Source organism: Pelmatolapia mariae, linkage group LG3_W (genome assembly GCF_036321145.2).
Source record: "Pelmatolapia mariae isolate MD_Pm_ZW linkage group LG3_W, Pm_UMD_F_2, whole genome shotgun sequence".
NCBI classification, from domain to species: Eukaryota; Metazoa; Chordata; class Actinopteri; order Cichliformes; family Cichlidae; genus Pelmatolapia; species Pelmatolapia mariae.
The window spans coordinates 67,912,559-67,939,613 of record NC_086229.1 but is presented as its reverse complement, the minus strand read 5'-3'; the positions used below and the strand labels follow the sequence as shown (position 1 = coordinate 67,939,613).

The 27,055-nt window shown below is 40.1% G+C and overlaps 1 protein-coding gene and 1 long non-coding RNA gene across 5 annotated transcripts in view; one reads left to right on the top strand and one right to left on the bottom strand.

The window, feature by feature from the left end:
- Window positions 1-27,055, bottom strand: part of LOC134624754 (zinc finger protein 234-like) — a 196,269-nt gene that overhangs the window by 5,028 nt on the left and 164,186 nt on the right. The window contains exons 1-2 of one of the 4 annotated variants that reach the window (XM_063469780.2): window positions 12,661-12,920; window positions 5,572-5,645 (exon numbers count right to left, since the gene is read on the bottom strand). The exons of 1 other annotated variant lie outside the window; for it this stretch is intronic. The gene's annotated coding sequence lies outside the window, so the exon portion shown is untranslated. Of the gene's footprint in view, window positions 1-5,571; window positions 5,646-12,660; window positions 12,921-27,055 lie in introns of those variants that run through there. 2 more of the 4 variants (XM_063469781.2, XM_063469782.2) reach the window with 2 other exon arrangements.
- On the top strand, window positions 7,031-9,214 carry LOC134624763 (uncharacterized). The gene is made up of 3 exons (XR_010093646.1): window positions 7,031-7,070; window positions 7,231-7,288; window positions 9,033-9,214. It is a non-coding gene; the product is annotated as an uncharacterized LOC134624763 (long non-coding RNA).

Genomic DNA, 27,055 nt, shown 5'->3' with positions numbered 1-27,055 from the left:
TTAAACATATCAGGTCCCCATAAGGAGAATCATGTGCTAACGGCTGTCTAAATGACTCTGGTAAAGTTTGTAGCATGCGTGCTTGTTGTTTTTGTCTGCTTCCACTTGTCTTTGCACTAGGATGATGTCGGAGTAAATGTGCAGTCATATTCGTTGTGTTCCCACTAGTGCTGTCAGCGTTAATCTGAAATGACATTAATGCCACAACACGGCAAATCTCCGTTAACGAGCTACCGCGGATCGCCCCGTGCGTGGGGCTGGACAGCGTCAACACGTTAACGAGCAAACTGCGCTAAGCACTAGTTCCCACCCATGTAATTGAGCATTGCGTGGCACATCCGACATACTGTTTTAGTTTTGTCCATGATGCGCTTACCTTCAGGGTCATACTTCATATGAAGACCAAAACAGTTCCAAAGGCCAGATCTGAATGAGGGTGGGGGAGGTTCAATTTGCCATGTTGCAACGAGCTAAGCTTCTGTCTTGCTAGCTTGCGCTGCGCTCAGTGGCTCTGCGCTCGACAGTGCAGCCTAGGCGGAGTAGTCGAACGCAGATCCACTGAGCTCTCAACACAGACAGCATCGTCAGAAGAAAAGTTGATAAAATAAATTAAAAATTTTGTATTGTTCGATACACATGCGTACCGAACCGAAAGCACTGTATCGAACGGTTCAATATCGATACGAGTATCGTTGCACCCCTAATATATATATATATATATATATATATATATATATATATATAAAAACTCAGGCTGGGAGTTTTTCAAAGCCTCAGGAATCTTTTGCAGGTGTTTAGAGTTAATTCGTTGATTCAGATGATTAGGTTAATAGCTCGTTTAGAGAACCTTTTCATGATATGCTAATTTTTTGAGATAGGAATTTTGGGTTTTCATGGGTTATATATGCCAAAATCATCAATATTAAAACAATGACAGGCTTGAAGTACTTCAGTTGTGTGTAATGAATCTAATACATATGAAATTCTAATGTTTATCAGTACATTACAGGAAATAATGAACTTTATCACAATATGCTACTTTTTTGAGAAGGACCTGTATATATCTATCTCTGGGTCAAAGATTCAACTTGCAGTTATTTACATTTCCTATCATAGGGCTGTTCGATATAACGATATATATCGGATGACGATATAAAAACGTCTATCGTTTCATTTTACGCTATCGTTTGTTTGGTGGTGTTTACGGCAATATTTTTTCATCATTTTGATGGTCTCTGTAGCGGCTATATTAATTTCTTAGTTTTCTCTTTCTCTTATATTTAATATAACCACACTACGGACGGACAAGCGCCTGTTTTTATGCATTGTGGTTAGCAACAACGACGGTAAAACCACGGTGTGTCCGCTTGTTTATTTTCCACATAAACCTTTCACAATAAAGCTCAAGATCCTGTTGAGACTTTTCAAAATAAACTGAATCACGTGAAAGAGTATTTACGGATGAGAAGCAAAAAAGAGCCGTCAGGTGCTAAAAAAAATAAACCTTAGACTCAAACGTTAGAACAGACTTTTCCCCACAGCACGCTGTGTAATAAATACTCAAAGAAAACGGCGGTCGTTACAACTAATGTCTAAAAATGTATAGTTTCATGCATCAGTTAAAACACTCGACTCCAGGTACGCGGCGCCCAGCTGGAAACACTTCACGCAAGTCGAGATGCCCGAGATTCACAGAATTTACAGAAAATGTTACATTTTTGTAATTTATATCGTTATCGGACAATAGATGTCTTAATATCGGGATATGAGATTTTGTTCATATCGCACAGCCCTGTCCTATCACCTTAAATCTTCACTGAAAGACTAGTGATGGGATTTCCGGCTCTTTTTAGAGAACCAGCTCTCTTGGCACTAAAAAGAGCTGGCTCTTTTGGCTCCGAACCGGCTCTTCAGGTTGTCTTGTTGCTTTAATTAATTTATTATTAACAACAATATAAAATTACGCACAAAAGGAATTACTAATGTAAGAAAACCTGTGGTTTTATTTATATATGTTTATATGTAAATATATACGGTGGCCCCTAGAGACAAAGCACGTACAAACTCCAAAGCACGTAAAAACTCCAAAACACATTTCTAGCGTTAACTGAACTTCCAAAACAGAGCTACCTAGATCCCTAAAATTACACAATTGAAAGCATATATGTATCGTTTGTGTATTTATACACAGGCACTCATATAAATTCAAATAATTGAAAAAAAAATTTTTCATTTACCTGTTACTACCACACACCAAATCCAGTCATTGGTACTTGCTGGCTTATGTAGCCACTAAGTTAACAAAAGCCTAACACTGCCCCTAACATCCTGGAGCAGTTCTGTTGTGTTTTTACGTGTTTTGAAGTTTGTACGTGCATTGTCTCTAGGGACCACCGTAAATACACTTTCATTTATACACTTCACATAAAATGTAATAAATAAATCATATAATACAAAAACCATTAGTTACATTTCAACTTTTACCTGTTTAAATTTTCAGCTTTTTTCTTTTAAAGAAATTTAAAGTGAAACAACACAAAACACTGGAAACCACAACACAATTAAAAATGAATATGCAAAAATATGAAAACAAAAAGAAGATACACATTCTCTGTCATATGGGCCTGCATGAACAAATTGTTAAGGTTCAGATATTGAGGAGGAATCCAAAATAACCACCCCTGATCCGGCCGTGTGCAATTAGACGGCATTTTAATGAATACACGCAGCGTGGAGCCAACACTGTACAGATTCAGTGTTGAACTCTCTTACAATAATCAAAACACAATATTTATAGGGGTGAAACAGTACAGCCCCCCTTTCTGTTGCCAGGCAGAAACCAAAACCACAATGACTTTTAACATAGTTTAAAAGAACATCGTCGCGTCTCCATCCAGGTGCCTTCCTGTTGTCCCCGGACGCTCGCTTATCGGTCTGGAACATCCTGCAGCTGCTTCTCAAACAGTCACATATGCACGCACAATCTTGCAGTTGCAAGCAAAACATAAGATTAACTTTTACCTATATAACTGAGTCTATCTACGATGTGTGTGTGTGTATGTGTCAGCCTCTGCTTGCACTTTGTTTCACCTCTCAGCTCCCCAGCTAGACCTTGTAACCTTTCCACTAGACAGAAGGCCAGCACAACTGAAACTATGTGTGTGCATGTGTGTATGTCTGTACATACACGCTGCACCTTAATTGACCTCCGCTTAAGCAATCAGGCTAAGGCCATCCTGTGTGTACTGATCTTGACTTATATGTGAAATGTATAAAACAAATGTTTCAATCTAATACAACTACTTAAAGCTTAATCAGCGATAAATGCATAAAAGACACCCTACTCTTAACTTGCACTTAGACTCTGGTTTCAGTTTCGCTTCTGCAGAAGCATGCCTTGCAGAAGTGTTTCCTGTCTCATTTTGGCACAGAGTATTTCCTGTCCCTGCAGCTCAGTTTCTCACCCACTGAAGACTTCAGTGTGAGAATATAAAAACATTCAAAAGCCTTTAAAATTATAGATTCAACTCAACAGTTTAAAGTGGTTCTTCTTGGACCTGTAATAAAGACTAATATAATACCAATATGTTTGAACATCTGAATGCATCCGCATGCAACATCACTATTAATAATGAAATGGTAATGATGATTATAAAAATAGCAGCAAATAATAGCAGTAAAATATTTCTCCTCTTGACAAAATCCTTTATCATCCACAACTGAAACTAGTTTTGGATGACTACTAGAACTTTCTAATGTGACGTTGTTGTCCCTGGCTCTCTTTCTCTGTCTCTCCCTGCAGCTTTGTTCCTGTGCCACTGCCAGTGTAACTACCCCCCCCTTACCAGCCCAAAGCACAAGGCTCTCATGTAGTGATGGGATTTCCGGCTCTTTTTAGAGAACCGGCTCTTTCGACTCGGCTCACTAAAAAGAGACGGCTCTTTCGGTTCCGAACCGGCTCTTCAGGTTGTTCTGTTGCTTTAATTAATGTATTATTACAATAATAAAAAATTATGCACAAAAGGAATAACTAATGTAAAAAAAGTGGTTTTATTTATATATGTTTATATATAAATATATACAGTGGCCCCTAGAGACACGTACAAACTCCAAAAAGCACGTACAAACTCTAAAACACATTTCTAGCATTAACTGAACTTCCAAAACAGAGCTACCTAGATCACTTAAATTACACAATTGAAAGCATATGTGTATTGTTTGTGTATTTATACACAAGCACTCATTTATATTCAAATAATTAAAAAAAAAAAGTTCATTTACCTCTTACTACCACACACCGGTCGTTGGTACTTCCTGGCTTGTGTAGCCTCTAGGTAACAAAAGCTCAACACTGCGCCTAGCATTCTGGAGCACTTCTGTTGTCTTTTGTACAGGTTTTGTTATTTTTACGTGCTTCTGAGGCTACGTCCACACATACACGGGTATTTTTGAAAAACACAGAGTTTCCGTTTTCGCTTTAAAAAAATAATCCCGTCCACATGGAAATGCAGAAATGAAGGAAAACGCTGCTAGGAGCATGCCAAAGCAATAGGTGCCGATATATATTCCTAAACGTGTAGAAATGTTGGCCAATCAGAAGTCTAGAAACCTCGGTGGGAAATAGTAAACAAAGATGGGGCGTAGAAGCAGAACCGAGTCGTATGTGTGGAGGGACAGTAACTGTGTGTGTATATGTAAGCATTTAAACACTGCAGAGAGTACAATTAACAGTATTGTAGAAATGCATTTCACTGAAACAGAACGTGGTGCACAGTGTGACGTCAAAAAAGCGCACATCTTTGACGCTGCGTTTTCTCCGTTTTCCTCGTCCACGCGTAAATGCAAAAACTGAGTTTTCGAAAATATCCACCCTGACAGGCATTTTTAGAAATCTCCATTTTCAGTGTCCGAAAACACCGTTTACGTGTGGATGAAAGGTGCAAACGCATAGAAAAATCTCAGTTTTCAAAAATACCCGGGTACGTGTGGATGGGCTCTAACCCATTTCGTTCGCAACGGACCCATCACTACTCTCATGCCAAGTGAAAAAAAAAAAGAGCGAGAGAGAGGGTGAGAGAAAGAAAAGAAAAAAAAACACGACTCCCAATAAGGAGCCGGCTCGCGTCGTTCACTTCAAAGACCCGGTTCTAAGACCCGTTTCATTCGCGACCGACACATCTTAATTGGGACCAGAGGCAGACATTTGAAACACCCGGGGCTTAGCCCTAAAGGGTAGTATGCATGTGGGATTTGGGGTTGGGTTCAAAATCAAAATCAGGACTACTTAGCACTTAACCAAGACAGAACTAGAATCAGAACTAGATGACAGTAGCACTAAAAATCATCATAGACCTGCACTACACTTATTTTTTAATTCTACCAAAGTACACTATTTAGAAAAGTTTATATAATTATTTAGCCTTGTTGTGCAAACAAGCCTGCATAACTTAATAAATGTAGAAATTGAGAAATAACAAACCTAAAAAGAAACACTAGGTACTAGATACATGAGTACCTATGATACGGTGATACTTTTGGTAAACAACCATTTGACTAACATGTGTGTCTCACCTGCTCTTGTTCCATCTCTGTTCTGTCCTCATTCTCCATCTCCCTCTCTGTTCCTCTCGCTCTCTCTCTTTGTGCTGACAATCATCAAATATACAATGGAAACCAGATATTTACATACTCTTCAGATCAAAACACAAACACTTTTTTAATTGTAACATCAAATCAGACTAAATGTTTATATTTTTAGATTGATAAATATAAAAAACATATTTGTTAACTTTAAGAGTAAAGAGAGAAACTATCTGTATTTCTTAATTGCAAATGGCACCAAATTGTATTCAAAATTGAGCCACACTTATGGAGCTCCACAATTCATTTCCTGGTGTTTTGGTTGACATCTCTTGATTTTCCCATGTCAAAGAAACAGGCTCTGTGTTTTGCCTTATATGCATCCACAGGTGTGCCACCAATTTACTCACATGGACTCTACGAACCTATCAGAAGCTTCTTCAGCTCAGAATGAGATCGTCTGGAGTTTTCTTATTAATTAACAATAAACTTAGTGTATATGTACTCCTAAATTTGATGAAAGTGATAAAAAAAAATAGACAGCTCTGTCTCTCTTTATTCTGACATTTAACTAATTCAAAAGATATTTCAATATTTATTTATCCAAAACAAAACAAGTTTACTCTAAATTGATGTTGTACAGTAAAAAAAATGTTCTTGTGTTTTCCATAAAGTGTATGTAAATATCTGGTTTAAATTGTGAATATACTGCTGAAATTCCTCTTGTTTTGCATAGAAATATACTGAACAACATACAAAGCATAATATATAAAATAACATCTACCAGAGCTTTTTCTTTGAAAGAAGCTCCTTATGTCCATTCTTGTATATCAGTACATTACTGAAACTGGTAACAACTGAAAATATGAAATAAACACACGTAAGCTAAGACTCTCTAAAGAAACAGTGTTGTTGTTGTTCGGCTTTTCATTTCACCATTTGTTGATTCACTTGAAGAGCAAGTAACGTAATATGGGTCAAGTGATCAGTTCGATATCAATCTTTCGTGATAATCCGTCATATTTAAATTATTTATACAGTACAAATGATTTGCTTTGGTACCTGGTCGAACTTAAGCTCTCCTCTGTCTGCCTGGCACTAGCAGGCAGCAGCTCCCCCCGCCCCCTTATGGAAGAAATATAGTGTCATCAGAATCCACATTGAATTTATAACACTGAATTTTTATCCTCCAAATTTCCCTGCAAAAAATATTCACCTGCAAAAATTCACCTGCAAAAAATTCACCTGCAAAAATTCACCTGCCAAAAATTCACCTGCAAAAAATTCACCTGCAAAAAATTCACCTGCAAAAATTCACCTGCAAAAATTCAACTGCAAAAATTCACCTGCAAAAGTGATGACCTTAAATGACCCAAGCCAGAGCAATCAGCACTAGATCGAGTTGAACGGCTCTCAGCCAATTAAATTACGCTGTTTGATCACATGACATGTTAGCCGGCAGTGTCTTCTGAAAAGAGAGCTGTTTAGAGGTGAGTGATTAAGTTTTTCTCCTAAATAGAGATCATTACAGAACGCCTAGTCCTACTTAAAATACCATTCATTTTTCTTTTATTTTATCATCTACTCGAACTGAGGAAAACGTTTGACTAACTCAAAGAAAAGTTCCGAGCCTCCCCTGCCTGTCTGCAGAGGCAGTTTTGAATTCAGGAGCGGCAAGATGGCAGCGGCAAACCCTGGCGGTTCTCCGGTAAGTATATTATGTTTTATCTTCAAGTTTGTCTTTTGAAACGTTAATTTTATTTAAATCCGTTGGTCACGTATAAGGTACACAGACGGGGTCTTTGCTCAACTCGTCTGATGCGTGTCTCACTAAGCGCTACATGCTAGCATCCTGCTAACCGAGCTAACCTTTACATGCTGTGCTCTACAAAATAGGATACTCGGTACAAAACCATACTCCGCAGATATTGATAGATAGACGAACACTGCAAATATAATGTGGGAAACGAGAACGGCATTTGGTGAAGGGGTAAAATACACTATGAATAAAGCCATAGAGTGAATGGCTGCCATGGTTGCAGAACGGCCTGATTTAATGACAAGAATGGGGAAGAGTGAGGAGAAGTGAACCAACCAAAGCCACAAAACACGGTCAGGCAAGGCGGGAATAGGGCAGTGATATGTCCGTCAGTATGAAGCTGGTGTGTGCTTTGGTGAACAAAAACACGAGACCCGTAGCAGGAAGATGGGAGACTCGTGTTTCACTGGAATAGTGGTGAATTAAAACATCATTTGTTGGGGAAATTTAGGTGTAAATGCATCCATACAGGCGAGACAGAGGCAGACCAGGCAGTGAAGAAAACAATGCAAACATTAGAAATATTAAAACGGAAATATGGGATTAATATAACATACAATTAGGGAAAATTAAAGGAACACAATGTAAATTATACTGTAAAGTCATTAAAACAGCATAACCTGATTAAAAGAAACATGTAATTGGGTAGGATGATGATGATGATGATGATGATGATGATGATGACAATATTAAAAAAGCATGTACAAGATGGGCATGTATACTTGTACCCAGAATTTAACAACTATAAAGTTGTGGCATGCCAGTACCTTACCCCATCCATTATATCCACACTTTCAGAAAAGGATATGGTCAATATCTTTACAAATACTATCTAAACTTAAACAGATAGCATAAGTTAAACGGGATATTCCCTCTGCGCTCTCCTAGAGTGAATACATCAAATTAAACAAATAAGTAGTCTATGGCATTTAAAAGTGGTTACCTACAATTCTGAAATGATAATACTAATTCTTATTGATGATGATATTGTATTTGAAATCCTGGTGTAACACTGAACCCGACATCATAAAATGATTACCCTTGTAATGTCAGGGAGCTACAACCAAGGAGGGAAAATATTACTCTCTCACCCCTTGTATCCAATTACATAACAGCACTGCTTAGTAAAGGTGTTGAATTAGCTGGGTCGCTCAGTTTGGGGAAAATTGTGGGGAGCCTGCAAGGGCCTCAACTTCTCCATTCCCACAATGTGCAACAAATGGGCACAGCTGATCTTCAAGATTGGAACATCGGCCAATTACTTCCAACTTTAACATGTTTTTGCAAAAGTATTCTTAAAATTGTCTCTTTACACAGATCATAATGATACAAGATGGCACTTGTGTAATTTCCTATAAATTCAATAAATCTAAATAATTGTTATCAACCCGGTAAATCCTGAAAAATGTTTTAACAGCTGTGTTAAATTAAACTTCATACTGACACATGCTGGAAAGTGCATTCATGAGACAATTCATGTTTTATGCCTTCTAGAGCAGTAGCAATCAAAGACTTTAAGGATTCTTTTAAATTTTTTAAAAACACTCTGATTAAGGCATAAGTTGTTCTTTATCATCAGATCTAAGTTTGTTTAAAGCTTCGAATGTTTTGGGGTACTCTTCTTTGTTTTCAGGGTTCGTGGCAACCACGGATGGGAAAATGTGGAGGTTGCACGGCTGATGTTTACTGTTCGTGGCACAGGAAGAGGCAGTTTCATTTCAGGAATGAGTGTGCACAATCAAAGGTTTGTTCTCATAAAATACTGTCAACCTCAAATGTTTCTGACATAAGATGGAAGGTGTTGCAGCTTTATTTCCATTATTTAAAAATAAACATTTAAAGGGTATAGTTTTATGAAAAAAGTTTTATAGTAATATGTCTTTAGAGAACAGTGCCCTATCCAGCAGGATATATTGTCTGATATGTGTCAGGTGTTTTTTGTTTTGTTTTTTGTTGTTGTTGTTGTTTCTTTCAATTTCCATTATTTACCCCTCAAGGAAGAAAATATTGGACAGGTCCTACAAACCCCAAAGAGCCTTCAGGACTCTGCCCTATTTTTAGTTATTCACACACCTTTTCCAGTCTGTTACTTCCTTCCAAGAATGTTCATTCTGTGTTAATGGTCTGGTTGTCATCTCATGTATTGCCACTGATCATCACAACCCTTTTGACACCTTTTAAGTGATATGCCTGGGTCCTTCCTACATGCCCTGATAATGTATTATTACTGTTGCCATTACATCTTTCTTCCTCGACTAGAGGATAATTTTAATACATTTTGCAGTGGATGGGACAACCATCCACTGCGAACAGAAAACAACATGAGTCCCCCAACCAGCTGTGGGAGTTGGGTCACAGATATTACCCTGTTCCTGTTCCAGAAAACACACAGGTAAAGGTGCACATTTTTAGTACTCATTGATTCTCTTACAGAGAATGTGATGATTTTATGGATAATTAAAGTCAGTCATATATCCACAAACACAACAAGCTGAAAGTCAGTGATGCTGCTCGGTTTGCAGTCCTGAATATCACGGCACAAGCAGGATTCACTGCACTGTTAATGTTAGCTATGTTATATTGCTGCCTCTGTTCGGTGGTGTCGAGCCAAACGGACTTTAACGTGTGTTTGAACGAGCTGACGGTTCACTCGTTAAGCTGAAAGAAAGATGCTTTAATCACAGGAGTCACACATGTGTCCACTGTACCATCTGGAACTCTTCTTGTTTAGCACTCGTAATAACACAAACACTAAATCCTCCTTCTCTTGTGCTGTTTTGTAGCAGTGTATACACCTGAGACTGTCACCTGTCTGTCTGTCCTGCACTCTCTCTCTGTTTCTTTCTCTCTGATTGTGGAATAAAAGTATGAACATGTATTTATAAGTTACACTTGTGTTTGAATCCTGCAGCTTATCACACATTTGATTTCCATGTGTGACGACTGCAAGTGTCCAGAGTGAGGACAGACTGAGGGACCCACTGCTGCACATCATCTGTGAGGCTTTGCACCCCTGATGATCCACCAGGACAAACTCAGCAGTGTGTGAGGAAGAGGAGGAGGAAGAGCCAGCAGCAGCTGACAGATGGAGAGAATAGACAGACTGTTCCCTGTTTGTGAAGGACTGCTAGAAAAGTTTAAAATAACTAATTGTCTGTCCTGAATCAGTCTTATTAGGTAATGTTCAAATAATGTTATCATTCCAGTGTTTTCAGTGTGGGAGAAAGTACTCAGGGCCTTCAAGTTACACACTATGAAAGGCAGCAACAAGTTTAATATTCAGAAACCTAAAGTATGTATCAGCAGCAGAATGGAGCTAAAAATAAATGTTTCATTTCTATGAAGCTTTGAATATTTTGGATTAGTAGCACTGCTGTGTTTGTTGCATCATATTGCTGTAATTGTTTATATGCTTTATATACTCAGAGGTAAGTTGATCTATAGTGTTACATCATATTCTATAAGGATGTTATGTGTTTGTATACTTTCTGCCCAGTTTGACCCATTTAGCAGAAGTCAGCCTGTTTAAGGCTCTGATATCTATTCTGTGTGACTTAAAGCAGTTATGACATGGTCTGATTTTCTCACCCAATAAAGGAATATTTCATATATCAGTCTACTCTTCATTCTATCAGACACAGTTTTCACAGCTCGTACATTTTCTTTTTACACATATATGTGAGCATTGAGCCAAATTTAGTAATGCCAACATATCAAACGAACAACATTTGTCTCTTATGTATAATACATATACACTGTCAAACATATTTGTCTTTGAGTGAAGATTTAAGGTGATAGGACTTATAAATAACTGGAACTTGAATCTTTACTGAAGCTCAGTGTTAGACACAGAGTTCACTCACATGAATTTCACTCACATGTGCTGTACCAGTGTACCTGCACATGTGATGTGACAATAGAAGTGATTTGATTTGAGAGTTCAAACTCACTGCTGTAATAACTTATAATGATTAATATAATAACTATAATATTGGCCATATCATATTTACACTGACTTTAGTCTCATGAACAACATTGGCTAATTGTTATTTACTAGCTAATCCTAAATGACTGTTCAGTACAGATATGAAGGCCAACAATCATGTTTTACAGTCCTGCGGTCTCAGCCTCAGATACTTATTAAATCACACAAAGCTCGTGTAGAAACAAACACACGAACAAAATATGTTCTCCTTCATTTCTGTCAAACAAAGCTGTATAAAACGTTTCCAGCGGTTGGTGTTATGGTTGCTAGGCAACCTGGGCAGCGCCGACGGAGGATAGACCGTCCCATTTCACGAGCCTCGCACTTCCGGCCTTAGCGGTCTTTGAGTACGCGGCCCTTGAGGATCGTTGAGGCTGCGTACTTTAAGGCTGCAGACCCTGAATTGGGATACAGCCCCTGAATTGGGATACAGCCTTAATCCCTCACCTCTAAACAGCTATCTTCTAGGAGACACACTGCTGGCTAACGATGTCATGTGATCAAACAGCGTAATTTAATTGGCTGAGAGCCGCTCAACTCGATCTAGTGCTGATTGCTCTGGCTTGGGTCATTTAAGGTCATCACTTTTGCAGGTGAATTTTTGCAGTTGAATTTTTGCAGGTGAATTTTTTGCAGGTGAATTTTTGCAGGTGAATTTTTTGCAGGTGAATTTTTTGCAGGTGAATTTTTTGCAGGTGAATTTTTGCAGTTGAATTTTTTGCAGGTGAATTTTTTGCAGGTGAATATTTTTTGCAGGGAAATTTGGAGGATAAAAATTCAGTGCTATAAATTCAATGTCTAAAAATAGTTGGATTCTGATGACACTATATTTCTTCCATACCCCCTCGCTCCGTCGCTTAGTGCCTGAGCTCGGATCATACCAATATTAGAGGGGATTTACGCACAGTCGTAAATTCCCACAATGTGCACTATGTGCTTCGAATATTGTGTGTAGTTTTTTGTTTTTTACAGTTGTCAGCCAGGCATCTAACTATGACAAAATTACACTCCAAAAGACCCCGGGCTTCTGAAAAAATAACCCGGGCTTAAGCCCAGTAAGCAACCCCCCCGCTCCGCCAGTGATTGGGACACAGCCTGTGACTTAGTATGTGAAGGCTCACTTGACCACAGTTAGCAAGCGCCAGATTATAATGTCGCAAGCAATTATAAACTCTACAGTCTCTCTAACTCCAATGTATACCAAGCAATCTATTATTCTCAACAGAGATAAACTCAACATAAACTGAACCCACATTAAAGTTAGCTCGGTGCTTACCTTTAGATGAGCCCACAAACCGAGAGAAACTCCGTGATGAAACTGGAAGTTTTTCCAAACCGAGGAAACAGATCAGGGAGCAGAGACCCACGTTGTTCACGCTGATCTGAGCTACGATCCAGGAGACAAAGGGTGTGCAGGTCGATGCAGATATCAATCCAATCGTTGGTAGTGGTATATGCTCCTGTAAGTCTACTACTTCACTCCCGTTTTATGAAAAAGTAGCTCTCTCTGCTCGAGTCATCTCCTGCACACACACTTTCTCCGCCCCCTTTTCCGGCTCTGCAGTGATTGCTTACTGTGGCATCACGTGATTGACCACAACCACGTGGGGTGTTATTTCAAAATTAGCGCCTATCTCCTTTTCCTAAACTCTTCCTTGTAGTGATGTGATTTCGGATCTTTTTAGAAAATCGGCTCGGCTCACTAAAAAGAGCCGGCTCTTTCGGTTCCGAACTGGCTCTTCAGGTTGTTTTGTTGCTTTAATTAATTTATTATTAAAATAATATAAAATTATGCACAAAAGGAATTACTAATGTAAAAAAAGTGGTTTTATTTATATATGTTTATATATAAATATATACAGTGGCCCCTAGAGACAAAGCACGTACAAACTCCAAAAAGCACGTACAAACTCAAAAACCCATTTCTAGCATTAACTGAACTTCCAAACCAGAGCTACCTAGATCCCTGAAATTACACATAGCATATGTGTATTGTTTGTGTATTTATACATAAGCACTCATATATATTCAAATAATTAAAAAAAAAGTTCATTTACCTGTTACTACCACACACCAGATCCGGTCGTTGGTACTTGCTGGCTTGTGTAGCCACTAGGTAACAAAAGCTCAACACTGCCCCTAGAATTCTGGAGCACTTCTGTTGTCTTTTGTACATGTTTTGGAGTTTGTACGTGCTTCAGAGTTCGTACGTGTTTTGAAGTTTGTACGTGTTTTGTCTCTAGGGACCACCGTAAATTTTTATTTATTCACTCCACATAAAATGTAATAAATAAATCATATAATACAAAAACCAATTATTCACATTTCAACTTTTAACTATTTAAAATTTCAGCCTTTTCTTTTTACAAATTTAAAGTGAAACAACACAAAACACTGCAAACCACAACACAATTAAAAATGAATATGAAAAAATTTTAAAACAAAAAGAAGATGTACATTCTCTGTCATATGGGCCTGCATGAATAAACTTTCTGAATCCTTTATCATCCGCAACTGGAACTAGTTGTGGATGACTACTAGACCTTTCTAATGTGACGTTGTCAGTGTTGGGGAGTAATGGAATACATGTACTGCCGTTACGTATTTAAAATACAAAATATAAGTAACTGTATTCCATTACAGTTATCATTTAAAAAGGTGGTATTTAAACTACAGTTACTTTGTTGAAATAAATGGATTACACGGCAGTGTTTTCATGTTTCATATTGTCGCGGGTCAGGACTGTTTGGGTTTTGTTTGACAGCTATTTTCTGTTATTTCAGGCGGCGTTAAGGTTGCCATGGTTACAGGGTTACGCTCTCTATGCCACTGTGTGTTTCCCAATGACTGTAGAAAGTCATTGGTGTTTCCTGGGTGAGAGAGCACCTTTTTGTTGTTGTTGTGCTAAGCTAATAGGAAGAATGCTACAGGCATAGCTCTAAAGAATGTAACCTCATGGGCAGTGTAGTCTGTGCTGCAGTGAGAATAGACTGCCGTACCCGTTATGTGTCTGTGAGTGTGAGGAGGAAGAAAAAGGAGAGTGGAAAAGTAGGAGTTGTGATTGAGCAGAAACGGGAGCTGGAAGCATGTAAATATACTAATAACCACTGCAGCCAAGAAGAGTGCCCAGTTGAATGTAAGCTATTCAGACTCCACTGTACACTGTGTTCGTGTTTTCCTCCGAAACAATAAGTTCGGTTGGAGCAGCCTTTCAACGCCTCTCTCTGTCTCTCGCAAGTAAAGTTGACCCAGACAACAAAGTAAATCTATTTTTCGGCTACGAACCCGACGTATTAGCCAGAGATCCCTTTACTATGGTTAGGAGCCGCGGACCTCCAGTAATAGTAACAAATCACACAGCAATAGTATATAAATGTATGAGCTGTGAAAACTGTTTCTGATAGAATGAAGAGTAGACTGACATATTAAATATTCCTTTATTGGGTGAGAAAATCAGACCATGTCATAACTGCTGTAAGTCATACAGAATAGATATCAGAGCCTTAAACAGGCTGACTTCTGCTAAATGGGTCAAACTGGGCAGAAAGTATGCAAACACATAACATCCTTATAGAATATGATGTAACACTATAGATCAACTTACCTCAGAATATATAGCATATAAACAATTACAGCAATATGATGCAACAAACACAGCAGTACTACTAATCCAAAATACTCAAAGCTTCATAGAACTGAAACAAACATTTATTTTTAGCTCCATTCTGCTGCTGATACATACTTTAGGTTTCTGAATATTAAACTTGTTGCTGCCTTTCATAGTGTGTAACTTGAAGGCTCTGAGTACTTTCTCCCACACTGAAAACACTGGAATGATAACATTATTTGAACATTACCCAATAAGACTGATTCAGGACAGACAATTAGTTATTTTAAACTTTCCTAGCAGCCCTTAACAAACAGGGAACAGTCTGTCTATTCTCTCCATCTGTCAGCTGCTGCTGGCTCTCCCCCCCTCCCCCCTCCCCCCTCCCCCCTCCGCCTCCTCTTCCTCACACACTGCTGAGTTTGTCCTGGTGGATCATCAGGGGTGCAAAGCCTCACAGATGATGTGCAGCAGTGGGTCCCTCAGTCTGTCCTCACCCTGGACACTTGCAGTTGTCACACATGGAAATCGAATGTGTGATAAGCTGCAGGATTCAAACACAAGTGTAACTTATAAGTACTTGTTCATACTTTATTCCACAATCAGAGAGAAAGAAAAAGAGAGAGAGTGCAGGACAGAAAGACAGGTGACAGGGACTGGGAGAATCCTGAACTTCAGTGCCCCTCCCGAAAATTCCCCAAAGCCACCATTCTCCCGAGTTTCTCCCATTATTCCACCCGGACAACAAAATTGAAAAACCATATCCCAGATTGGCCCAGCCAATTCCAGTTTCCAACAATTGTGACTACTACTGCAGCTACTTAGTTTTAATATTACTCTTATTACTCTTTATGGGTCACAAAATAAACATTTAACATATTTTCAAGCGAGAATGTAGCTGTGTAAACTTCAAATATCTGAGCCGACGAGAACAGCAAACTCCCGGCATTTTAGGCTTTGGCCTACATTAGTCTAATATTGTATGTAACCATGAATAACGTGTTGCCATGTCCACCAGGGGCGACTGGACACTGTAGATGTAAAACAAATATGCCAGCAGTTTATCTCAGTTAACAAGAGGAGAAGGCATGTGTTTGGCTCCTTCACATAGTGGACATTAAGTTGTTGTGTGGGGCACCAGTAGTCCATGTCTGTTGCTGTAACAGTAGTTCATGTTTAGAATAAAAACTCCCAGCTCACTTATTTGATAGAGGCAATAATGTGCCTAAAATGTTGCATAATTTTGCTGAGAGATCTTTTATGGTAATCTTAGATGAGTAGTTTATGGACAAAAACCACCAGGTCATTCAGTGTTCCCTTAGTGCTAATGTATCAGAGATGTTGGTGTACTATAACTGAAGTAATGTTGTTAAGTCCTTAAAGTCATATTCTTTTATTGTAATGACTGTATTTTGAGCTGTTTTTATTTTTGTATGATACCTGATATATATGGAATATGGCTGAAGTAAACTAAAGTCTAAAATACTTAGTCATTTGTTTAATAGTAATATAACATTATATAATTCACATATAAAATGATGAATTGTAATTTTAAATGGTTTAAAAGCATGTAGAATAGCATCTGTAAGAAGGTATGTAAGAAGGAAAAAAAAAGAAGCAGGGCAGGGTTCGATGGCTGAATCATCCGTCGCCACCAATGCCAAAACCAAATCTACGCCCTTGGTTTGTGTTATTACAAGTGCTAAACAAGAAGAGTTCCCAGATGGTACAGTGGACACCTGTGTGACTCCTGTGATTAAAGCATCTTTCTTTCAGCTTAACGAGTGAACCGTCAGCTCGTTCAAACACACGTTAAAGTCCGTTTGGCTCGACACCACCGAACAGAGGCAGCAATATAACATAGCTAACATTAACAGTGCAGTGAATCCTGCTTGTGCCGTGATATTCAGGACTGCAAACCGAGCAGCATCACTGACTTTCAGCTTGTTGTGTTTGTGGATATATGACTGACTTTAATTATCCATAAAATCATCACATTCTCTGTAAGATTAAGGTCGACTATTGAGCAGCGTATATTTTAAAGTAAAGACTTTAAAACCAAGTCAGTACAAACATCACTAATGTCACATAACTTTGACAACATGTGGCCAACAGTAATGTTTTAATGTTCTTTATTATTAAACATTCGCACATAAATAAGTGACATAATATTCAGTACTTACTTTTGACAGTTCACTCTTCGGCTGCTCCCGTCTGCTGTATTTTGCGGCAAAACTATCCACACCCAACGCCACGCTATGAATTGTGGGATATATGGGACCACGAAGCATGCACCGGACCACGCTTGATATTTGAGGAAATCAACGGCACATTTGGAGTATGCATTTGAAGTACACTTCGAATTGGGACAGCCGTCGTCACGTGGCGGTGACATAATCGCACTCAAAATGCGTACTTCAAGAGTGCGGTCTCTGAATTGGGACACAGCCGTTGTTGTCCCTGGCTCTCTTTCTTTGTCTCTCCCTTCCGCTCTGTTCCTGTGCTACTGCAAGTGTAACTACCGCCCCTCTTCCCAGCGCAAAGCACAAGGCTCGCATGCAGAGTGAAGCATGAATAAAAAAGTGCGAAAGAGAGGGTGAGAGAAACAAACAAACAAAAAAACACGGCTCGCGATAAGGAGCCATTTCGTTCGCGACCGACACGTCACTATTCTGATTAGCGTCACCGCTGTCTCAGTGGAGTTTAGTAAACTCGGCCGTCTGCTCCTTGCTATCTAAAATATAACAGGACACTGGCGACCATCTCACATTTCTGTTTATTCAGTTTTCTGTTTGACGTTTATTCAGCTGTGTGAAAACTATAACTATAATCTCAGCCAAACCGTTTTACTCACAAACAAATAAAACACTGAAAAAAGCCAAATAATAAAATTTTTAGGTTATCTAAGTGACTTATATATTATGTTTAGCCTGAGTAGCAAAAGTATGCGGTGATCTGAAAATGATGTGCCAGGAGTTGTGTCGTTCTCTGCGGCTTCAGTGAACCTTGAGCTCTCGGCTAGCTATCGAGCTGGTGGACAGACGTCTCCGAAAATGTCAAAGCACTTTTGCAAATATGCGATATCTTTATAAACCGAGCAGATATTTCAAGTCTACACACTGTGAGTACAAGAAAATAATTATTAGAATATGATGTGTTAAATCTGTTTAGATCAGAGGAATAAGGAAGGATTGGTCTGTGTTTCAGTTTGGCTTAGCTGTAGGCCTGAGAGTGTGTGTAATCTGATGTAGCTTGTGACATTCAGAGGTGGGTCGAGTATCCAAAAATTGTACTCAAGTAAGAGTAGCATTACTTTAAAATATTATTACTCAAGTAAAAGTGAAAAGTAGTCGTCAAAAAAGTTGCTCAAGTAAGAGTAAAAAAGTACTTGGAGAAAAGACTACTCACGTAGCAAGTAACTATTTGAAATGTCCAATTTATTTTTTAAATAAATGTTATCAAACAAAATAAATAAATATACAAATTTTACTGTTTTGAAAAGGAATATATGTAAAAACATCAACAAAATAAGGCACAACAATTCTAATTTCCAGATTTCCGTTTTTCACAACAAAAAGCTTTTTTCACCAATACCTACAGTAAATAATATAAATATATAAACGGTGCGAACAATTTCCAGTGACAAGATATGCTGTAAACTTTATATTAATTTTTGCTCCAAATGGCACAGCAGCCTCAGAGAAAACATTAGAACGTGGCATCTTCAACATATGTACATACAAGGCAGCTCAGTTTACCATAAGTTGTATGGGTGTGCATTTATTTTTGCATATTTAGCAAAAATGTGCCATTTCTTCACTCAGTGACGTGATAGTTAAGCTTCAGCAGCAGTTTTCTCTCAAGGTTCTTTCTGTGAAGCTGTAACTATTTAGCAGTAACCAGGAGTCCTGCATGACCAAGAAGTCCTTCACAAGCTCCAGATGCAGGAAGAGCTGTATTGACTTTGATCGACAGCTTCTTGATGTGAGGAAAGCCATGCAATAGATCCACACCTCCAGTGAATGGACATGAAAGGTACCTCTCCAGCTCCCCTGCTTCTGGCTTTCCTGACCCCATGGATCCATCATCTTCGTCAAAAAAGGCCGCTGTTTGTGCTGGCCTCATCCAGCTCTATGTCTAGGTGATGTCTCATGAAGTGGAGACCTGTGGAAAGATGTAAGGTTTTCAAAAGAATTAGGTCTGCTCATTATAGTGCTGTATACACTGCGAAGCTGCAGATGTTTGTTTGGAGCTAGCCTCCAAAAGCTGGCCATACACTATGCGATTTTTGGCCCATTTTGAGACGATTTTTCAGTCGCGCAACCGTTTTGGGGATTGGCCCCTGTTTTGCCTTAATTGTGTGTGCATCGTGTAGTATAAATGGGGTATTGAAAAGCCGTTAACACCTCACGACCAGCTCCCAATCATCAATCGTATGGTCGCATGATAATCAAACCTGTTTGAAATCCTGTCGCCCCTCAACTCAGCCTCTCACACTGCTCACGCACAAACACAGAAATGAAAGAGAAAAGGTGGAGCAGCACGGCAGTGCAGCGTGTGATCTGGACACAAGAGATGGAGGCACAACTTGTAGAACTTTGGCAAGCTCATCCGAGTACATAAGCGTAGAGCTGCCATCCAGGCAAAAGAAAAATAGAGCTATATCACCTTATAACGTTAAAAGTTTATTGTTCTAACAATATACTTTTCATGTTCGTGCAATATAATATTTATATTGTACGAACGTGATAATTATGTATATTGTAATAACGTGATATTATATTGTTCAAACATGAAAGGTATATTGTTAGAAAAATATACTTTTCATGTTATAACATGATATAGCTCTATTTTTCTTTTGCCTGGGTGGCAGCTCTACGCTTCCGTATCCGAGGCTATTCAAAGTGGCCTCACAAAATTATGACAACTACAACAACCATGAAAAGAGTTGGATGGACATTGCTGCTCAATTGCAGTTGCCTGGTCAATGTTTTCCATTAGTAATTTAGCAAAGTTGATGGTCGTGGTGTGTGGAGTCCAGATGCTGCAGGATGAAGTGTAGAGCCATGTTGATAGCATCGTCTAAAAACCTGTTGGCTCTGTATGCAAACTGCAGGGGGTCCAGGAGGGGGGCCGTGAGGGTCTTGAGGTAGGAGAGAACCAGGCGCTCAAATGACTTCATGACCACAGATGTCAGAGCCACAGGTCTGTAGTCCTTTAGTCCAGTGATCCTTGGTTTCTTGGGGACAGGGATTATGGTGGAGGACTTGAAGCAGACAGGCACATGACATGCCTGCAGTGAGGAGTTGAAAATGCCAGAAAACACTGGGGCCAGCTCGTTTGCACAGTGTCTGAGGGTGGCAGGAGACACACCGTCTGGGCCAGGAGCTTTCCGAGCATTCAGACTCTTAAACTGCTTCCTCACATCTGCTTCATGAATATAAAGAGTAGTGGTGGGAGAAGGTGGTGTGAAATCCTCCTTGGTGTGGGGTGTGGAGGGAGGTGTTATAGGTGAAGTGTTTGATGGTGGTGATGGCTCTATGGAGGGGGGAGAGGTGGGGGAATGAGTGTCCAAAGTGTCTCTATTGTTGGGGCCGTTGGAGGTGTGAAGGCTGCTTGATGGCTCGTCAAAACGGCAGTAAAAGTCGTTAAGGGTGTTGGCCAAGAGCAAGTCATCAGTGGAGTGGGGGGTTTTAGGCTTGTAGTTGGTGATATTCCTAAAACTTTTCCACACAGAGGCTGAGTCATTCTCTGAGATCTGCTGCTGCATTTTCTCAGAGTGCTGATGTTTAACAATGTCCACTTCTTTAGTGAACCTGTACTTGGCCTCTATGTAGCAGTCCCTGTCTCCGCTTTTGAACACCTTTCTCTTTTCCAGCCACAGCTTTTTGAGTTTAGGAGTAAACCAGCTATTGGTTTGCAGCTGCTTTACGACAGTCGACTGTGGTAGTACATCCTAGTGCTGTGCGATACTGCATATTTTGGTATCGACCCGATACCAATTAAATACGGACCAGTATCGCCGATACCAATACCGATACCGATACTTTTCAATAAATAAGGTGGATGCGTCATTGAATTGCTAAATCGCAATTAATTTTCATGACCTTAAGTGTTTTTTGTGATGTTTCCCTTTTTATTATTAAATAGTTAAAAACCAGGACATAATTAAGAGAAATAATTTATAATTAAATTAAAAATGCTTTATTATTGTGCCGGGTCGTGGTCTGTGATGTCGCTGCAGGTGAGATGGACTCACCTTCACGGCATCTACAATCATGCCTCGCCGGCTTAAAACCTGTGCGCTGCTTGTGCTTTTGTTTGTTTTGGTGTTGATGTGTATGGCTGGCAGCGGGAGAGCTGCAGCCATTGAATGTACTGTCACAGCACCCGTGTGATCACTGTAAGGGTGGACAGCGCGCGGCTCGGGGTGAGCCAGAGGCTGGCGCGCCAGCCATGCTGCCATGCTGGAGACGGAGGTCGAGGTGCGTGGGGGTCGTGCCACGCCCGAGGGCGCCGTGCTGTCCGCTTCGGCCTCCTCCAACAGAGGCCTTAACAGAGGCCGGCGCGCAGGACCATGTGGGCGATCGTGGCTCAATAGTTGGAGTTCGCCTTGTAATCAGAAGGTTGCTGGTTTGAGCCCCGGCTTGGACAGTCTCGGTCGTTGTGTCCTTGGGCAAGACACTTCACTACTGGTGGCGCCAGTGTCCGGCAGCCTCGCCTCTGTCAGTGCGCCCCAGGGTGGCTGTGGCTACAATGTAGCTTGCCATCACCAGTGTGTGAATGTGTGTGTGAATCGGTGGATGACTGGTTGTGTAAAGCGCTTTGGGGTCCTTAGGGACTAGAAAAGCGCTATACAAATACAGGTCATTTACCATTTGCCATTTACCATGCAGCGTGCCGGTTGTCTGCCCAGCTGCCTGTGAGCCCCGGCTCACTTCCATGCCTGCTGCTTCCACAGCGGCGGCTCCGGGGCTTCGGGGCTTCTGCTGGAGGCGCGGGCGACCGCCAGAGTGGACACTTCCCCGTCGCTGGGCCAGGGCATGGGGTACCGATGGTCCCTCGCCTGCTCGCGGAGTGGGGAGTAGGTTCGGCCGGATGACTCCCCGGCCTGAAGCGGGAGATGGGGGTATGTGGCGGGGCGTGTTCTGCGATGCCGCTGCAGGTGTGGTGGTGGTGATGTGTACAGCTGGCAGCGGGAGAGCTGCAGCCGTTGAATGTACTGTTTCAGCAACCGTGTGATTATTATAAGAATAAATGATGCTGCAAGCATGAAATTGCCATCGGATCTGGCGATCTTTTTTTTCTTTTTTGAAAACTCCTAAGTGCACGCAAACCAGTAAACAAATTAAAACAAATACTGTAGTGGCAATTCCTTTACTTTTGACAAACCAAACGTCCCACAATTTAAAGTCCACAAGTCACTGCTGCACTGAGGTAATATTTCGTACGCAGGCAAAAGAAGTCCACTGTCCAAACTTGAAAGTCGCGTTTTTATGGTTTATTCATCCATTTTGGCAAGCAATAACAAGATCCTTACTGCTGCTTCTCCTGCTCTGGTAAAAACCCATAGGCCCACCCCAATGCATGCTGGTCCTATACCAGTCTCTTTATTTATAGTAACAAAATGGCCCTACAGCTCTTACTGACTAATTTAACAAAGTAACAACAAACAAACAAAACATTGAAACAAAACATTAACCGACAAATAAACTTGTAAATAAACCCCAAAATATAAGTAAACTAACAACAAACTTTAACTAATTTCAAAATAATAAAAATAAAGAACAAATAGCTCCAACACTCCGGCCCCTAATTGTGCATACAATCACAATTACTTTAAAGTCCCAAAAGGAGGAGCTATTCCCTTAAGCAGGTCCTTAATCTTCGTTGAGGATTTTCTTCACGATGCGGCTTCCAGTAGCAAAATAAGTTTTGTCACTGGCCTTTCCAAAACACTGGTCCTTGTTTGTAGTCTCACAGAACGCACCAAGCCTTTTGCATCCTGGTTTACACTTAAGACTTTTGCCATCATCCATGATCCTCTTGGAGCTGTAGCGTCTGCAATTAAAACAACATCTCCAGGTATAAGACATCTTTTAGTCTTCATCCATTTCTGTCTTTCTTGCATCAGAGGTAGGTACTCAGAAAGCCATCTCTTCCAGAACAACTCTGCCATTTACTGTACCCGTTTCCACCTTTTCCTGACATGCAGATCACTTGGATGAAACACTCCTGGTGGTAAAACTGGTTTATTTTTGAGCAAAAACAAGTGATTGGGTGTCAGTGCTTCAAGATCATTTGAGTCATCCGAAACTTTAGTAATGGGTGTGTCGTTCAATATAGCTTCAACCTCACAGAAGACTGTTTGGAGTCCTTCATCATCCAGAACTTGCTCCTTGAGAACTGAGGCTAAAATACTCTTTATTGAACGAATGAGGCGCTCCCACACACCGCCTTGGTGAGAAGCTGCTGGGATGTTAAAGTTCCATTTCATGCCATCCTGAACAAAAGCTTTTTGAATTTTAGCATGGTCCAGCTCAGTCAAACTTTCTTTCAACTCTCGATTCTTGTTCTGCCTTTACTAAGTCTTCTGGAGTCAGATTTCCTTTTTTCAAAGTGATCTTAAATATTTCCATTCTTATCTCTACTTCCCTCTGACTTTCCAGGTCATTCTTATTCAAACCTGCAGCAAGCAACTCTTTCCTCTTCTGCGCCAGCAACACCAAGGCCTCTTTCAGCTTTAAAAACCAGGCTACAGAGATTTTAAGTTTTGCCCAAGACGAGAAGTAGTGGATAAGATAGCTGGTAGGATTTTGTAATTCCTTCACAATGACATTCATTGTCAGGTCCTTTTTGACCTCTGGATCATCCGCAGAAATTACACGGTACTCCACATCCAGTTTAGGCCATTCCTTTTCTGACTTAGAGAGATTCTGGCCCTTTTATCCATCTTCTACATTTGAGGAAATCTCCAGCTCTCATGCCTCTGGATGCATCATCTGCAGGGTTCTCCTTGGAAGAAACGTATCTCCACTGATTCCCATCTGTTGCTTCTCGGATGACAGCGATTCTGTTTGCAAAAAAAGTATTAAATCTTCTGGTTTCATTGGAGATGTATTTCAGTACTGTTGTCTATCAGTCTAAAAACTGATTTTTCCAACCTTACCTGCAGCTCTTTTTGCAGAAGCATATTCACTCGAACTGCAAGAACTGCAGCCGTCAATTCCAACCTGGGAATTGTAGTTTGCTTGAGAGGAGCAACTCTTGCCTTTCCCAGGATAAAAGCAACGTGCGTGATGTTATTCTTTTCCAGCCTTAAATATGACACCGTTCCATACCCATCTTGACTTGCATCAGAAAAATGATGAAGTTGTGCCTTATCTGGTCTTCCAAAGCAACTTGGTTTAATGCAACGTTCCACTTTGAACTTTGAAATCAGCTGGAGATCCTCCAGTCAATCACACCACCGCTGGGAAAGAGAGTGGGGAATAACTTCATCCCACTTCAAATTTTGTCGGCAAAGCTCTTGTAGCAACAGTTTAGCTGGCATACTGAAGGGAGACAAGATTCCCAAAGGATCATACAGTGAGCTGACCACAGACAAAATGCCCCTTCTGGTTGTTGGACAGTCCTGCAGGGAGGTTTTGAACTGGAAAGTGTCCAAATCCAGATCCTTAATTTCCTTTGTTCTTCTTTCCTCTGGGATTGACATGAGCACTGTGCGACTGTTGCTGATCCATTTTGAAAGCTTAAATCCTCCTTTAGCGCAGATATCTGTCAGCCTCTTCACCATGTGCACTGCCTCCTCTTCTGAAGCAACAGATTTCAAACAATCATCCACATAAAAGTTTCTTTTGACTGTATCAACCACTTCAGCTGGAAACTGTTGTGCATTATCATCTGCAGTTCTCTGTAGAGCATAATTTGCATAGCTTGGTGAAGATACTGCTCCAAACAAATGCACTTTCATCCTGTATTCCTGTGCAGGCCTTGTAGTGTGAACTCGGCATATCCTTGTTCAAGCATGTTGTTTACACATTCAGTGTATTCATCCTTATAATGAGCATCCTTTTCAAATCTCTGTCTGAGACTCTGGAGACGCTGCTCCGCGACACAGAGGTTATTTGGCAAGCTCGGACCTTCTCTTCTGAAAGGCAAATCAATGTGATAATGATTTCCAATAAGCTTTATTGAACTACTAACAATATCCATGAAACACAGATCCTCTCTGGACATTTCAGTCTGCTCCTCTGATGATCTTTCATTAAAATCATGATTGTACTGTTTAATCAACATTTCTTCAAGACGCTCAACAGAAATCCTATTGGCTGTTACAGCAGTGCAGTTGGTTTTATTTCCACTGTTACTTCCAGTGCGCAGGGGACCATTTATGACCCAGCCAACTTTTGTTTTTACAGCATAAGGTCCATCCTCCACACTGTTTATCACCTTCCATGGCTCTAAAACGTTGGAAGCATCAGTGCCTATCAGTAGCTCCACATCTGCATTAATATTGTGAAGTTTAACAGGTTTAAGATGAGGCCACTGATCGATGTCGCCTTGCTGGGGAATATTGACTGTAGAAACTGGCATGGTCTTTTGAGTCAAAACATCTGGCAATGCCATGAAATCATTCGTTTCCAACCCAGACACTTCCAAACCAGACAGAACTTGTGCACTAACAATCCTATCTTGACTCATTGTTCTCAAAAGGATATTGGTCTTTTTACCTTTTAAATTCAGTCTTTTTGCCAGAGTTTCTGTACAGAATGTACCTGAGCTTCCAGGATCCAAAAACGCATAGGTTTGCACAATTTTATTGCTCTTTTGGCTCTTAACTTGAACTGGAACTATAGGAAAAACTGCATCAACTTCATGACCGGCCCCAATATGCCCACATGTCTGAGTGGTTGCAGTTGAAAAGTTGACATTAGAGCTTGTCATCTGTTGAGTTTGTTCTGAGGATGCACCTGGATCTTTTCGCTCTATATGAAGAACCCCTGCACTGTAAAATGTAATTCTAGCTGTTTGTTATTTCAACATATTATTCTATATCAGTTTGACGATAGATGACTGAAGTTGTTGTTATAACATAGAATTACAAGTTAAAAACGTCCCAATTACACCAAAAAAAGCTAACTTGAAAACTCATGTCCAGCTAAATCAGAAACTTATGTGAACTTGACAATGCGGGTAAGTTGAGCACAGCAGGATTCAAAACTGCCTCACGTGACTGCTACCGAGGTGCATCATGGGGAATTGGCGGTTAACGACATGCTCACTTTACTTGGACGTTTTCTAATCGTCTTCTTTGGAATATGCTTTCAAGGTGAGTAACATTGGTTATAACTATAAGGAAAGAGAGCTACAAAAGTTGGAACATGTTTTGAATTTATGGCATGACGTGTGTTTTTCTCTTTTACCGAAATGTTTGCTTTAGCTAATGTAACTTTAGCCGACAAGGTCCAGCTTGTGTGTCATGACCAAACTTGACCTAATAAACTGACATATGGCCTTTTTTATGGGTTTAATGTGGCGCTGAGCAAATCACAAGTATTGTGCCGCTAGCTTTAAGGTTGTGCACTCACCCTGTTGCGATATTAGCAAGCTAACTCAGCTAATTAATAAAGCTTATTTCATATTGTCTCTGTACTTGTAAATTCCTTTCAAGTTCACAGGCTGTTGTATTTTGGTGGAAGTTCATTTTGGCAATATTTCCGATAACTGGCTGGGTTCAAAAAGACCTTTTTGGCAGGACTCGGATGCTTGTTGTCATCTGTTTACCCCTATGTAATCACTTAAGGTGTTATTAACTGCTGCATGCTAAGCTGCAAGAGTGCACTGAGGACAGAGACAAAATATGGTCTACAAACCAGCATTATATTAGTTTTTATCAGATAGTCCTCCAGTGTGCTTATTTTTTGCTTTAATTATATTGTGCAGTTATTTGTTACCCTGAAATGCTTTATGCTTAACAACAGCTCACTATTTTGACTTATTTTTGAACTCTTGTGATCAGTATGACTAGATTGTGTGAGTTTCCATACTAAACGAGCTGTAG